General features: G+C 35.3%; 1 long non-coding RNA gene across 1 annotated transcript in view; it reads right to left on the bottom strand.

Annotated features, from left to right (window-relative positions):
• Positions 1-426: 426 nt before the first annotated feature.
• Positions 427-13889, bottom strand: part of LOC123330741 — an 85490-nt gene continuing 72027 nt past the window's right edge. Inside the window, exon 3 of the long non-coding RNA XR_006546835.2 lies at positions 427-2610. This is a non-coding gene — a long non-coding RNA (uncharacterized LOC123330741). The remainder of the gene's footprint in view (positions 2611-13889) is intronic.

Genomic DNA, 13889 nt, shown 5'->3' on the forward strand with positions numbered 1-13889 from the left:
TCCTCCGTCAGTGGGATTTTCCAGGCATACTAAAGCCCTACAAAAACCCAATATATCCAATTCTAGAAAGTCAAAGGTAAGTTAAAAGACTGAATTAAATGCAGAAGAGAGTGTTGCTCCCTCAGGGCCAAAACCTAGCACAGCAAAACAGAGTTTGAAGCACTCTCACCACACAGACACAAAAGGTAACAGTGTGAGATAGAGGATGTGCTAGTCGATGTTGTGGCAATCATTTCATAATGATCATCCCTTGTATGTGCTAACATTTGCAATTTCGCTTGTCAATTATACCTCAATAAAGCATGGGAAAAACAATTGGGGCCATTGTAGTTCTAAGGGGGAACTGTACATTGGTCCTACAGCCAGACAAAGTCAAAAGATAGCTGGTGTCTCAGAGAACTGGAAAAAACCTAAAGCTGATACATATATAAGGGATGCTTTATTTCATTAGCCATTTAGGATGCTCTACTTCATTTGTCATATAAGAAGCATAAATTATTTTAAAAGCTTTACTGAAATAGAGTTGACATGTACATATTTAATGTGCACAATTTGGTAAGTCTGATGTGTTAGTAAACATATGACATCATTAACACCATCAAGATAATGAAGCTATCCATCACCTCCAAAAGTTTCCTTATGCCCTTTGTAATTCCTCTGTTCACCCAGACACTCTTCATCTCTGTATCCACCTGCATCAAACTCTCCACACCAGTCCTCAGTTACCCACAGCCCTACCTTATGTGATTATATTAATGTATTGGTTTACATTTCCAAGAATGTTACACAAATAGAATTATTAGTACGCTCTCTTTATTTTGGGAGAATGGGTCTGGCTCCTTTCACTCAGCTCAACTATCTTGAAATTGATTCATACTGTTACACATACCAATGTTTTTTTGACACTTTATGATTAGGTCTTATTTCATCATATTTATAAAGCACATTTTTGTTCATTCCTCAGCTGAAGGAAACCTATGTTGTTTATAATTCTAAACTATTACAAATAAATTCTGTGAAATTTTGCATAGCAATCTTCTTGTGGAAACATTCTTTCATACCTCTTGAGTAAACAGCTTGTCATACAAAGCCAGAGTCATGTGGTAATCACAGGTTTATCTTTTATGACGCTCCAAACTGTTACCTTATCCCTTACCCCAAATCGATCATACTATTTTAGGTGTATGAGCATTCTGCTTGTACAATACCCTCACATATGTGGTATTTTGTTGTTGTTGTTGTTAATTAGAACTTAAACCATTTTAACAGATACTGATGAAAGACAAATCAAAGAAAATTTAAATATAAAAGGTGTTTTTTTTTTTTTTCCTGCTCTTTGGCCTCCTCTCTCCCTTCTCCTATGCCTTGTATATCTGCATCGTTCACTGACCAAGCCTTCATCTCAGCAGAAATGCTTGTTCACCTGTTCACCCATAAAGAACAACATTCTCCAGTATCGACAAGGTGACTCCTTAGGAGATAATCTTCTTGCTTAATCTTGTAAGGGGCCACAATGACCCATGACCTACTACTCGCTTTGTACGTGAAGACCTGGATTGTGTAAGCTGTCAATAACGTGTCACTTAATGTATAGCCCCTTTTCTCAAAACTTTATATAACTGCGCTTTAGGCTCTAATGGGCAGAACAGTTCTTGGAACTTTCTGAGAGGCTGTTACTAAATTTTTTCATTGATAGCATAAAATGAAACCTCATTGGGGCATAATTGACATTTCCTAATGACTGATTTTTAAATATTCTGGTGTTCATTTGTCATCTGTATATCATCTTTGGCAAAGTATCTGACAAATCATCTGCTCATTTAAAATATTGCCTTTTGCTTTCTTATAGTTGAATTTTCAGAAATCTTCATATATCATGAATATATGTATTGAGCTGGCCATAAAGCTTATTTGTTTTTTTCTGCAACATTGTACAGAAAAAATCTAAACAAACTTTTTGGCCAACCCAATATTTTATCAGACTTAATACTTGCAAATATTCTCTCCAATTCTGTAGTTTGCCTTTCATTTTCTTAACAGTATATTTTGAGGAGCAAAAGCTCTTAATATTTTTGAAGAACAATTTATCCATTTTCTTTTAGTGATTTATGGGTTTTATGTCACACGAAGGAAATGTTTTGCCTTAAAAAGATCACAAAATTTCCTATTATATTTTGTTCTAGAAGTTACATAGTCATGGGTTGTGCACGGTTTGTTGAAAAGACTATTTGTTGTCTACCAAAGTGCATTTGTGCTTTTGACAAATGTAAGCTGACCATATATATATGGATTTAGTTGTGAACTCTATATTCTGAACTATGAGGTCTAGTTTTGAAGTCTATATTGATTTAGTTTTCTATCTTTATACCAGTACCGCATACTATTGATTACTGTAACTTTAAATAACACACTTCCAACCTTGCCATTTTATGAAAGCTCTTTTGGCTACTGTATTAGTGTTCTTCAGAGACACAGACTGAACAGGGTGTGTGTGTCTGTGTGTGTCTGTCTCCTGACGAGTCCCAAGATCTGCATATCGAGTCAATAAGCCATCAACTCCAAGGCTGGCAGGCTTGATATCCGGAAAGAACCAATGTTTCAGGTTGAGTTCTAAGGCAGGAATAAAAGTAGTGTCCCATTACTAAGGCAGTCAGCAGAATTGTCTCTTACCTGGAGAAAGGTTCCTCTTCAGATCTTCAACTGATTGGATGAGGCTTACCCGCATTAAGGAGAGTCATCTCTTGTTTTCAATCTAACAATATAAATCTCAGTCTCATAGCCTCCAATTAAAATAAATAAATTTAAATTTTAAAAAAGCCTTCACGAAAACATCCTGAATAATTTTTGACAAAACAGCTAGCACTCTGTGGGCTGTTCAAAGTGACATACAAACTGAACCGTGACAGTTACTCTGGTCCTTTGCATTTCAATATGAATTTCAGTTGACGGAGTTCTACAAAAAGTCTACTGGAATATTGACTGGGGTTGTGTTGAATCTATAGTTGATTTTAGGAAGAACTGAAATAACAAATATATTTCCGTTTCCTGATACATAAACATTGTATCTCACTATTTAGGTTTCCTGTATTGTCTTTAAGCAAAGTTTTATAGTTTTCAGTGAACAGTCTCTGGAGTTTTTTTGCCTAAAATGCCTCTAAGCAGCTTGTATTTTTGGTGAAGTGGCATCACTGATTTCTGATATTTTTATGTCTTCTCTCTCTCCTGGACAAAGGTTAGCTGGTTATATTAATTTTCTGGAAAAAAAAAAAAAAACTTCAGTTTTCATTGAGTCTTTTTGTTGTTGTTTTTCTTTATTGCTGATTTCTACTTTGATCTTTTTTTATTTCCTTTTATTTGCTTACTTTGTGGTTCATCTGCTCTTATTTCTCTAGTTTCTCAAGGTAATTAATATCTACACACATTAATTTGAAAGCTTTATTTTATTCTGAGTTAGATGTTTAATGCAATAGATTCCCTTTTTAGCTGCATCCAACAGATTAAGTATGTTGTATTCTCATTTTCACAAATTTTAAAATATTTCTTACTCTTTTGATTTCTCCTTTGACCTGTGTGTTATTTAGAGTTATGCTGCTTAATTCCAAATATTTGTGAATGTTAAATATATCTTTCAACTAATAATCTTTAATTTAGTTCCTTCATGGTCAAGAACTTACTTGGTAGACTTGAATACTTTGGAATTTACCGAGTTCTGTTTTATGGCAAAGAATATAGTGAATGTTCTTGATCAATGTTCTATGTGCACTGGAGAAGAATGTGCACTTTGCTATTATTGGGTGAAGTGTTCTATAAATGTCAATTTGATTTACTTATTTAATAGTGTCATTCAATGTTTTCAGTCCTTACTGGTTTATCTATTTGTTCTATATTCTTGAGAGAGGAGTTTTGAAATCTGCAAGTACTACTGTGGATTTGTTTTCTTTTAATTTAATCAGTTTGTGCTTAAGTACTGTGAATCTTTATCATTCGGTGTAGAAACACCTAAGATGGTCCGAGGTTATTTGTTTTTTTTGAAAAATTGATCCTCTTGCCATCATGCAGTTACCCTCTTTATACTTTGTTCTGAAACCTATGTTAATATTAGTAGAACTACCACTATTTTTTTCTTTTGAAATATGGTGCATTTTTCTATTAGTTTACTTTTTACCTTTTCTGGTTGTATGTTTAATGTGGTTTTTTTATAGGCAGCATGTAGTTGGGCCATTTTTTTTTTAATATATATATATACATTAGAATAAATTCTCTCTTAATCTGAGTATTTAGCTCATTCACTTGATTTTGAATATGGATATTGCTGGGTTTTTACCTACCATTTTCCTGTTTGTTTTCTCTGTATAGCATCTGTTCTTGTTCCATTTTTCTTCTTTTTCTGCCTTATGTTAAACAAGTTTAGTCCTCTTTCTCAATCACATTTTATCTCCTTTGTTGGCTTATTAGTTTTGTTCTCTTAATGGCTGCTTTAGGACTTATATACAGCTTTAAATTATCACATTTTAACCTTTAAGTGATATTACACCACCTGATGTTTAATATAACAACCTCATAGCTGCATAATTCCATTTTTCTCTTTCTAGGCTAGATGACAGTTTTGTTGAAAAAAAGAAAAAGAAAAAGCAGCCTCTGCTATCCAGAATGTAATCTAATGCTCATAGCTAAGCCTTGATGTTATTATATAATGATTTAATGCTTACAGCTTAATCACTTTGTTCTACTATTGAATGTGACAAAATCCCTGTTATCAGGTGAGATTACTTTGAGATTATGATACAATGAAACAAAAACAAGGTCACTAGAAAATTCACAAAACACTAAGGGTCCCGCATTGTAAGTGTCTTCACCAATCACAGCTCTGTCCTCATTTTGGTCTGCCTTCTTAGAGAAAAGAATTATTGAGATGCCCAATCATGCGATTGTTCCACTTTCTGACAGAATGTGCCCCTGCTTCTTTAGCACCTTCCCCAAATTTCCCAACCAGAGCCTAAACACTCATAGATTCTTCTAACATCCTCTTCCTAATGCAGTCCGCAGCTCCTGATGCTGCGTTCCACCCCACTGCAATGAGTAATAAACTCAAGGCATTTTACTATATGTACTTTCCTGGTGATCATTAGTTAACGAGTATTGACATTTTCATATATTTTCTTTTACATGTGTAACAAGATTATCATGTGAAGATGTGGAATAAAAAAAAATGCTCAAATGTTCACTTTGTGAAATAAAAAATCTGATCATTTAGACTACCATTTTGATACTATCTTATAAAATTGAGAAGGTAAGCAACCTGTGAATTATACTCCTTGATTAATAGGCTTGTGTACCAGCCAATGAATATCTCCAATATGCCCAAACAATTGTTTATAATAGGAAAAAAACTGAAAACATTTTATTTCCATCAATAGGGAAATGGACAAATAAACTACAGCATGTTCATACAGTGAATATTAATGAAATATAGTTGCATGCATCAAAATGAATACATTTCTTAGTCAGAAAAGAAAATAATATAACACCACTAAATATAAAGAGCAAATTATATAAAACCAAACAGTATATGGCTGGGCATGTATACATTTGTACAAAAAATATAACCAAAACATTTTAAACACAACATTTTGGTGATTAGTTTCCTCTGGGTAAGAAGAGAGTTTGGATCAGTGATTTGTATGAACAAAGGATTAAAAAATATAATTATTTTATAATTTCTTAATACTTAACTTGGGCTTCCCTAGTGACTCAGAGGTAAATTATCCTCCTGTCAATGCAGGAGACATGGGTTTGATTCCTGGGTTAGGAAGAGCCGTTGGAGGACGAAATGGCTACCCTCTCCAGTATTCTTGCCTGGAAAATCCCATGGACAGATGAGCCTGGCGGGTTATGGTCAATGGGGTCACAAAAGAGTCAGACATGACTTAGTGACTAAACAACAATACCTAACTAGGGCTGGGAATTAATGGGTTCTTACTATACTTTTATCATACATGAATTAGGGGTGCATGATTATTTTTCATAGTAAAAGGACATTTATCTATTTGTATATGTTAATAAAAATTATCCAAATTTAAATATAAGGTTAAAAAATGACTAATCTTTAAAGACTACATATATGAGATCATTTTCTAACAAGGCTGCCTGAGTGAGTGAGGCTGTCTCACTCTTCAGAGGAATTAAACTTTGAACAATAATTTGCGGCTTGTATAATTTATAATCATATAAATCTGATAAAGCATGATTTTTTGTGCTCAATAAAGAGACGGTAACCTCAAATATTTATCAAAAATCAGTTTTTAGAAACTTACTGAAACAAAAAATCAGTTTTTGAAACTTTTCCATTTTATTCATGTCCATTCTCAAACCATTTTTGGACTAGGCTTGCATTCTGCTGGTTCCCTCATTAAATAAATGAAATTTTGATATATGAATTTTTCCCTTGAGCATTATGTTTTTAACATTTTGAGAATTATAACTGACTCTTATGAAAATCCCACTGAGATGTTACACTCACTCGATTGGGAAACAGCTAAGAAAATTAATGAGTGCAGCTTTGAAACCTCTGCCCTTTCCTGATCAGTGAATTCTTGCTGATTTGTGGCAGAATGGCTTTGTTTTCAGAACTCCTATATGTTAATATCTAATGATCTAAGGTGTCTTTATCTTTCAGAAGATAGAAAATTTTAAAAAACAAACAAACATAAGCAATGACTGAAAATTGATTAAAAAGATGGTCAAATCCTCATTACTCTGTTTATTATCTTTCAAATAGGAATCTGAAATATTTAGTCTGATTTGGTCTTGGAGTTCATGGCAGAATGTTTTCCCTCCAGAGTCAAAGCCTTGTATATCTGGTTCTAGTTGGACCCCTGCCTTTTTGCAACTGAGGTACTATCTGGGGTGCCACTGTTTCAGTGTGAAAAATGGTGAAATAGAATAATGAACTTTCAGATGCCTGCTAGTGTTTCTTTTGTTTAAGGAATTTCATGGCAGGGGGGGAAGTGAGGGAGATCACAAAGTTAGAATCACAAAGCTAAGTGGGAAAGGAAATAGCAGCCCACAGGGGCCTGTATGTCTTATAACTGAAGAAAGAGTAAAATATGTACATATTTTTATTAGGATAAGAAATTACCATTTCTTAAAGGTCTGCCTAATGGAAAGGTTTTGGGATTTTTTTTTTTTTTTTTTCATCTGTTTCGCCACACAGGAATTGTTTTCATGTATTTTTTGTGTCTGGATTTTTTTTCATCTATGGAAAAAGTTGTAAAAAAGAAGTTGCAAAGTTCTTTATGAACTTAAGTATTTTATCTGTAAAATAAAAGAGCCTTTATTTCTTGTGCTAATGTTATATTAACATGAAACCTTTTCCTAAGATATAACACATTCAATTATAAAGTTTCGTAACATTAAAAAAGTCCTTATTCTGATCAGCTAATAAAGAATAAATGCATCTATAAACCTGAGAGGCTCATCAGAATTCAATTTGAATATACAGAAAGAAGCCGCCAAACTTTGAATACTTGAAATATACTAGGCTTCTCAGAAGAATGTCTTCTTACCAAAGCTGCTAACACCACCACTCATTTTGAAATATTTGTATAGAATAAACATGTATATTTAAAAATGTAAAGGATTTGGTTTGTTTTGCCCTGGAAAGCCTAGTTAATAAAAACGTACTTGAACTTCCACATCAGCACGATGGCAGAAGCTCTATTCAGTCAACAAAAACAAGACCGGGACATGACTGTGGCTCAGATCATGAACTCCTTATTGCAGAATCAGACTTAAATTGAAGAAAGTAGGGAAAAGCATTAGACCTAAATCAAATCCCTTATGATTATACAATGGAAGTGACAAGTAGATTCAAAGGATCAGAGCTGATAGACAGAGTGCCTGAAGAAATATGGATGGAGGTTCATAACACTGTACAGGAGGTGGTGATCAAAACTATCTCCAAGAAAAAGAAATGAAAATAGGCAAAACAATTGTCTGAGGAGGCCTTAAAAATAGCTGAGAAAAGAAGAGAAGCTAAAGGCAAAGCAGAAAAGGAAAGACATATCCATCTGAATGCAGAGTTCCAAAGAATAGCAAGGAAAGATGAGAAAGACTTCCTCAGTGATCAGTGCAAAGAAATAGAGGAAAACAATAGAATGGGAAAGACTAGAGATCTCTTTAAGAAAATTAGCGATACCAAGGGAGCATTTTGTGCAAAGATGGGCACAATAAAGGACAGAAATGTTATGGACCTAACAGAAGCAGAAGAAATTAAGAAGAGGTGGTAAGAATACACAGAAGAACTGTACAAAAAAGATCTTACTGACCCAGATAACCATTATGGTGTGATCACTCACCTAGAGCCAGACATCCTGAAATGCAAAGACAAGTGGGCCTTAGGAAGCATCATTACAAACAAAGCTAGTGGAGGTGATGGAATTTCAGTTGAGCTATTTCAAATCCTAAAAGATGATGACGTGAAGGGGCTGCACTCAATATGCCAGCAAACGTGGAAAACTCAGCAGTGGCCACAGGACTGTAAAAGTCACTTTTCATTCCAATCCCAAACAAAGGCAATGCCAAAGAATGTTCAGACTACCACACAATTGTACTCATCTCACACGCTAGCAAAGTAATACTCAAAATTTTCCGAGAGGTTTCAGCAGTACATGAACTGAGAACTTCCAGATGTTCAAGCTAGAGTTAGAAAAGGCAGAGGAACCAGAGATCAATTGTCCATATCCGTTGAAACACAGAAAAAGCAAGATTTTTAGAAGAACATCTACTTCTTCTTCATTGACTATTCTAAATCCTTTGACCCTGTAGATCACAACAAACTGTGGCACATTCTTATGGATATGGGATTACCAGACTACCTTACTGGTCTCCTGAGAAATCTGTATGCAGGTCAAGAAGCAACAGTTAGAACTGGACATGGAAAAACAGACTGTTTCCAAACTGGGAAAGTACATAAAGTCTGTATATTGTCACCCTGCTTATTTACCTTATATGCAGAGTACATCATGTGAAGTGCCCGGCTGGATGAAGTACAAGCTGGAATCAAGTTTTCCTGAAGTAATATCAATAACCTCAGATATGCAGATGACACCATCCTTATGGTAGAAAGCAAAGAGGAACTGAAGAGCCTCTTGATATAAGTGATAGAGGAGAGTGAAAAAAGCTGGCTAAAAACTCAACATTCAAAAACTAAGATCATGGCATCCAGTCCCATCACTTCATTGTTAATAGATGGGGAAACAATGGAAATGGTGACGGACTTCATTTTTCTTGGGCTCCAAAATCACCACAGATAGTGACTGCAGCCATGAAATTAAAAGACGTTTACTCCTTAGAAGAAAAGCTATGACCAACCTAGACAGCATATTCAAAAGCAGAGACATTACTTTGCAGATAAAGGTCCATCTATTCAAAGCTTTGGTTTTTCCAGTAGTCATGTATCGATGTGAAAGTTGGACCATAAATAAGGCTGAACACCCAATAATTTATGCTTTTGAACTGCAGTGGGGAGAAGACTCTTGAGAGCCCCTTGGACTTCAAGGAGATTAAACTAATCAATCTTAAAGGAAATCAGTCCTGAATATTCATTTAAAGGACTGATGCTGAAGCTCCAATATTTGGCCACCTGAAGCAAAGAACTGACTCATTGGAAAAGACCCTGATGCTGTGAAAGACTGAAGGCAGGAGGAGAAGGGGATAACAGAGGATGAGATGGTTGGATGGCATCACCGACTTGATGGACATGAGTTTGAGCAAACTCCAGGAGTTGAAGATGGATGGGGAGGCCTGGTGTGCTGCTGTCTATGGGGTCACAGAGTCAGACACAACTGAACTGACACTAAGAGAATGTTTCTTTGAAAAGATATAATTGATAATATATTAGCTGGACTCATCCAAAAAAAAAAAGAAAACAAATTGCCCAATAAAATAAGAAATGAAGGTAGAGAGTTATTACAACTGATATCACAGAAATACAACTATAAGAGAATACCATGAACACTTATATGCCAAGAAAATGGACAATCTAGAAAAAAATTGAATAAATTCCTAGAAATATACAATCTATCAAGAATCAATCATGACAAAATAGAAAATATAAATAGACCCATTACTAGTAAAGAGATTGAGTCAGTAATCAAAAACCACCCATAAACAAAAGTTCAGGACCAGATGACTTCACTGCTGAATTCCACCCAACATTTTACGAAAAACTAATCTTTCTCAAACTCTTCCAAATGATCAAGGAAGATGGGACACTTTGAAACTTATTTTAAAAGGCCAGCATTACCCCAGCACCAAAACCAGAAGGGAATTTATAGGCCAATATCTTTAAGGAACAAAAATGCAAAAATCTTCAACACACTATTAGCAAACTGAATTCAACAACGTATTGAAAGTAGTCATACATATGGCCAAGTGAGAATTATTCCTTGAATCCAAGGATGAGTTAACATCCACAAATCATTTAATGTGATATACTATGGTAAACAAAAGAAGAATAAAATTTGTGATCATCTCAATACATACAGAAAAAGCATCTAACAAATCTACAGTCTACATTGAACTTCATTAAGCACTTTATTTCAGTTGTTTCAGCATTTTTAAAGTTACCACTTTTTAGTATGCTTATCTGGGCTATTAGTGTGGTGAGATTATGATATTCACCTCAGATAGCCTCTTTATGGTTACGTTTTGGTCTTGTTTTGTGTTTTGCATATGACCTCACTAACATGTCCAGGGGTATTTTAATACTTTATAAGAAGCTAATAGTTTGGTCTGATGGTGGAGAATCTGCCTCCCAATGCAGGGGACACGGGTTCAATCACTGGTCCAGGAAGAGTCCACCTGCTACAGATCAACTAAGCCTGCACCACAACTTCTGAGCCTGTACTCTAGAGCCTCAATAGAGCAACTATTGAGTCCACGTGCCACAACTATTAATACTCAAGACTGCACGCTTGGAGCCCGTGCTCCTTAGCAAGAGAAGCCACCACGTTGAGAAGCCTGCACTTGTAACTGGAGAGTAGCCCCCATTTGCTGCAACTAGGGGAAGCCCCTATGCAGCAACAAAGACCCAGCTCAGTCAAATAAATAAGTTAGCATTTAAAATAAGCAAAGCGACATGTAGCATTAAAAAAAAAAAAAGAAACTAATATTTTGTGGCACTGTAAAGATAAATCAAATTTAGGTTTAAACATCATTAATAATTTTCCATTCTCTTTAAAATAAAGAAAAACCAATTATCTTTCTCATCTTCCTCCTCACTACATTTAGGCTATCGTCCTGACTTTTTCTTTTTCTGAAATCTCTACCATTGATGCTTTCTTTTTGCTGTCAGCCTTGCAAATACTGATATTCCTATCTTTTTTTTATTTAATTTGTTTTCACATCTCAGCCCAAGACGTGTTCTTATGTGTTCTTATGCCATAACTCACAGGTCTTTTCTCAATTGTAATTATTACCACACTTCCTGTTTTTGCTCTTCTAATCATCTGTATTTCTCATTAGGCCAGAGTTTGGGGAGAGTAGTGCTTATGTCCATTTCAGGGCCATTCGGCAGGATTTTGCAGCTCATATAGTGAACAAAGTTGCCCATCAAAGAGTGGGTATTTCTTTAGGGTTTTATTTTTCTGGGCTCCAAAATCACTACAGATGGTGACTGCAGCCATGAAATTAAAAGACGCTTACTCCTTGGAAGGAAAGTTATGACCAACCTAGATAGCATATTGAAAGCAGAGACATTACTTTGCCAACAAAGGTTCGTCTAGTCAAGGCTATGGTTTTACATGTGGTCATGTATGGATGTGAGAGTTGGACTGTGAAGAAGGCTGAGCGCTGAAGAATTGATGCTTTTGAACTGTGGTGTTGGAGAAGACTCTTGAGAGTCCCTTGGACTGCAAGGAGATCCAACCAGTCCATTCTGAAGGAGATCAGCCCTGGGATTTCTTTGGAAGGAATGATGCTAAAGCTGAAACTCCAGTACTTTGGCCACCTCATGCGAAGAGTTGATTCATTGGAAAAGACCCTGATGCTGGGAGGGATTGTGGGCAGGAGGAGAAGGGGACGACAGAGGATGAGATGGCTGGATGGCATCACTGACTCGATGGACGTGAGTCTGAGTGAACTCCGGGAGTTGGTGATCGACAGGGAGGCCTGGCGTGCTGTGATTCATGGGGTCGCAAAGAGTCGGACATGACTGAGCGACTGATCTGATCTGATCTGATGTTCCACTCTTTACTAGGCCATTTGCTCTGTTAGCTTCTCACTAGATGGGGTACAGTTTTGCAGTTAATTATCAGGTTCTTTTAAAAATCCTTGTAGAGGCCCGGTATGTACTAATGGGCCCCTGGGCTAGCTGTTCCTAATAGTCTCTAGGATCAATTCAGTGCCTTACAAAGATAAGTACTTAAAAAAAAAAAAAAAGTTTAATTGAATTACTTAATTATTGTTACCTCCTGATAAATCAGGTTTCTTCCATTCAGTAATAGTGCTTTAGTTTTATATCATCTTAGGAAGCGATTGATGTAGCTATGAGACAACAAATTTACCAACTGTGTGACCTTGGGAAAGGTTATGGAGCTTCTCTGATTTTTAGTTCCCTCATCTGCTAAATGAAAATATTAAAAAGAATACATTTGAATCAGTTCTAATGAGGTGGATGAAACTGGAGCCTATTATATAGAGTGAAGTAAGCCAGAAAGAAAAACACCAATACAGTATGATAACGCATATATATGGAATTTAGAAAGATGGTAACGACAACCCTGTACGCGAGACAGCAAAAGAGACACAGATGTATAGAACAATCTTTTGGACTCTGTGGGGGGGGGATGATTTGGGAGAATGGCATTAAAACATGTATAATATCATATAAGAAACGAATCGCCAGTCCAGGTTCGATGCAGGATACAGGATGCTTGGGCCTGGTGCACTGGGATGACCCAGAGGGATGGGATGGGGAGGGAGGTGGGAGGGGGGTTCAGGATGGGGAACACGTGTACACCCGTGGCGGATGCATGTTGATGTATGGCAAAACCAATACAATATTGTAAAGTAAAAAAAAAAAATAAATTAATTAAAAAAAGAAAATATTAATAGTACTTATTCCACAGAACTATCATGGAATTAATGAATAAAAGTATATAAAGCGCTTGAGACAGTGCTTGATACATAAACATGTTATTTAAGTTCTTGTTACTACTGTAACTGTCTGAAACAGCCATGTAAAATTCATTATTTAATTACTTGAAGAGTATTGTTAATTGCATCTTTCATTAGATCACTCAGATTTCTTAAAGGTAAAATTTCCTCTGGTTTCTGTTGTAGGAATAGTGTTGTTTGTGATGAGAAATGGACTATTTGAAATTGATCATGTTCACATGTTTGTATTGCTGCTCAAGTATTCAAAGCTGAATGTGCAGTCCACTTGCAGCAATTAATAAGATTTTATAACATGTAATTCACATACTAATTTACATAGGTCTTGCTTATATATTACCTTTAGATTGTATTTTTATTATCTTAAATTGATTTAGGAAATTGATGTTTATATCAAATAATCACAGCAAAATATGAGAAAAGATAATGACCCTAATTTTCTATGTAATTGTATCAAGTCTTAATTGGACAGTATCATTTTCTCTTCTATCTTACTAATAGAATAAAACCTATCATAGAGGAAAATGGAATATTTTGCATAATATTCTTTCTGCATGTAAAATATTTTATTTGTATTATTTATTATTAGGGGACACATTATCAAAGGTAAATGAGAATACAGTTATTGTAATTATATTTACACACTGCCCTAAAGTATTTATTACTACATTATGTCTTTATAATACACACATAAGGAACCATATATTTTGTGG

This window comes from Bubalus bubalis, chromosome 20, assembly GCF_019923935.1.
Source record: "Bubalus bubalis isolate 160015118507 breed Murrah chromosome 20, NDDB_SH_1, whole genome shotgun sequence".
Taxonomy (NCBI): Eukaryota; Metazoa; Chordata; class Mammalia; order Artiodactyla; family Bovidae; genus Bubalus; species Bubalus bubalis.